The 3,141-nt window shown below is 43.1% G+C and overlaps 1 non-coding gene across 1 annotated transcript; it reads left to right on the forward strand.

Moving 5' to 3' along the window:
* The first annotated feature begins 1,945 nt into the window (after positions 1–1,945).
* On the forward strand, positions 1,946–2,053 carry LOC113881547. Its single transcript, XR_003508059.1, has one exon. It is a non-coding gene; the product is annotated as a U6 spliceosomal RNA (small nuclear RNA).
* Positions 2,054–3,141: the final 1,088 nt, after the last annotated feature.

Below are 3,141 nucleotides of genomic sequence, written 5' to 3' on the forward strand. Positions count from 1 at the left end.
ACCCTTCAGTATCATCCTAGGGAGCATTTTCAATGGGTGAGTGAGTTTCCAATCATTTCATTCCTTAAACAGCAGAAATCTCAACTGTTCCCAGGAGTCTGTGCAATGGCTCAGAGAAGGGCCCTACTGCTTCCATTCCCCCCAGATATTCAGTCACAAGATAGCCGTTCATCCCTCAGCACCCTCTCTAGTCTATGGGGGATTCCCCAGGGTGGCTGGGATTTCTGTCCCTGTAACCCGCATCTCAAGTTCCCACTCTCTGCTCCCTAGAGAGATTGGCTTATGAGCTTTTTTCCAGGCTTTTCTCTCCGGGCAGCTTCTGGCTCACTTGACCTATTTTCCAAAAGCTCAAGACAGAGGGCATAGAAAGGCATTGAAACACTCTGGGTGCTGTGATGTTTCCCAGTTACAAAACCTGCCTGCAAAGCAAATTACCACCTTTTAGCAGCCCCACACCTCACAGACTTAATGGTTGATTCAAATGAATGATCAGCTTGTGTTTCTTTCCTTTCTCTGGAGTAAGAGGAAAAAAATTATTTTCTTTCAGTAGATTCTGTATTTATAAATATCATTAGAGGTTAAACATTTTCTTAATGACAGGAAAAGTCAAGATTTCCTCTATTCACCCAACCAGGACAGAGCTACTTCTCCTTTCATTGTTAAAGAGTTTCCTCCCCTCTCCAACTCCAGCTCAGTGCCCTGGATCTCTAGGTATATGGTAGTCACTCAGGAACTATTCATTAAGAGAATGAATGGATGGATTAATGGACAGATGGAAAAGTGTCTTTGCATCATCATCCACCTGGGTGCCTCCCCAGCTGGAGGGAGAACCTTCACACTGCTTCCTGGCAGCTCTTCTTCAGGGACCCACTAATCAAACGGGCCCCTCTTAAGCGTGTTTGGAGATCACACAATAGAATTTAATAATGAAGACTATTATTTACTTCTTTGTTTTGCAGAGAGCTGAATGAAAACCTGACCTCCCTGGGCCCTGGTAGAATTTCTCCATGAATGGTTAGACGGTTTTGCGTTTCCAGCACGTTGGCATCCACTTGGTCCTGGAATGGCTGTGCATAGCTGGGGGCCAAATGAGTTCAAATGACTCCTCCAGGGCTCTTCTTTGTTATGAGGCTGTTGGATTTGTGGTCTTTTTAGAAGCCTTGGCAGCTGCTAGCCGGCTCTAGAAGCCATCTTTCCTCAGATGGTCCAGGATGCCACTCCCAACTGTGAACTCCACAAAAACAGGATCCTGGGCTACTGACCCCAGAGTGTGGGAGGACAGGGGCTCAGTTTTACAAAACCAGGCCAAACTTCACTATTATGGCTCAGTGATTGTAACTTCCCTGATCTCCCAGCCCCTCCAGTCCATTTTTCCTTTTCCTAGTTCTGGAGGCAGTTTTCCCCTCGCCACAGATTCCCTAATTAACAATTCTTTCCTTTTTTTCTCTGCTGCAGTTCTATCCACAGCTTCCTACTCACAGCATTAAAGGCCACAGATTTGATCCCGCTTCTGATACGGTGTGCCTAAGAGGGCTTTGAGCCAAGAGAAGATGGGTTTATGGTCACAAGAGGCAGGAGGAGCATCCCTGGGATGAAAAGGGGTCACGCCTGTAACTCACAGAGAAGTCCCCTCACAATAGCTGCTGTTGGAATATTAATTACATAGTCTTAAAGTGACTCCCCACACATTGCTTATTAGTGGCAAGGGGAAAAAGACCCAGAAAGCAGCCAGGATAAAGAAACTGTACAACACCTTGACCAGGTCCAACTTAATATCATCTGTGTGGGGAAGATCACATCTTCATGCGGCTCCAAATACCTGGACAGGACTCCCATCGCTGGGCAGTAATTGGGCTGAGGTTGCAAAACCTCAGTCTAACCAGCATGAAACACATACAAGCATGCATACAATGAGAAACATGCCCTCGAAACAAAATGGTGTGGGGTGCTCACTTTGGCAGCAAATACACTAAAATTGAAACAATATGAAAAAAGATCAACACTGCCCCTGCACAAAGATGACACACAGATACCTGAAGGAAAAAAAAAATGTGCATGTGATGGGAAAGTGGGGATTGACATCATAAAAGCCAAATTAAAGGAGGTAAAAGGCAGGACAACAAAATCCAAGACCTGACTTTGCACTGGATCCTGTACTGGAAGGGGGGATTCTTGGAAAGACACTGATAAGTCACCTAACAAAATTGATATATGGGAGGGAAATTAGATAAATGTACTTTGCCAAGTATTATTGTTATGTTGTAGAACACTGTCATTCTTAGGAAATTCACACTCAGGGGTAAAGGGCCATGAAGCTGGTAACTTATTTTCAAACTGCTAAGAAAAAAATATATTATTATAATAGATATAGAGATGCATATTATCTACATGTTATATATAATTTTTTTTCTTAACCATTATACATGTATATATGTGTGTGTGCACATACATATGAGCTTCCCTTGTGGCTCAGCTGGTAAAGAATCCACCTACAATGCAGGAGCCCTGGGTTCGATCCCTGGGTTGGGAAGATCCCTTGGAGAAAGGAAAGACTACCCACTCCAGTATTCTCGCCTGGAGAATTCCATAGACTGTATAGTCCATGGAGTCACAGAGTTGGACACGACTGAGCAACTTTCACTTTCTTTCATATACATATATATATGGAATGGGGAGAAACACGCAAATAATAAAGTAAGTGGAGTACAATGATGACAATACAGGTGCTCTTGTATTATTTTTCTATTTTTGCATCCTTTTTTGTAAGTTTGAAATTATTCCCAAACAAAAAGCTCAAAAATACAGCTGCTGTACTTCTGATTCTTAATATTCTTAGGGTCTGAACCCTGTGAATGAGAAAAAATAGGACATGAGGTAACTCTGTGTGAAGCCATTTAGGCTTATAGATAGAGGCTCCTGAGCTGGGAAGCATTTGAATTTACCTATAATTCTGAAGCAAGTGTTTGATGATGGCTACCACTTTGAAGGACAGGGGGCCACCATGAGGAAAAGCATCAAAACCAACACAGGAAGACACAACCTCATCCCAGTCCAGTTCAGAAAATAAACAATGTCCTGCAGTCATGATCAGCGAAAACACAGATTAATTTTAAATTCCGTTTGGGGAGCCAAAAAGTAGAG

Source organism: Bos indicus x Bos taurus, chromosome 2 (assembly GCF_003369695.1).
Source record: "Bos indicus x Bos taurus breed Angus x Brahman F1 hybrid chromosome 2, Bos_hybrid_MaternalHap_v2.0, whole genome shotgun sequence".
Taxonomy (NCBI): domain Eukaryota; kingdom Metazoa; phylum Chordata; class Mammalia; order Artiodactyla; family Bovidae; genus Bos; species Bos indicus x Bos taurus.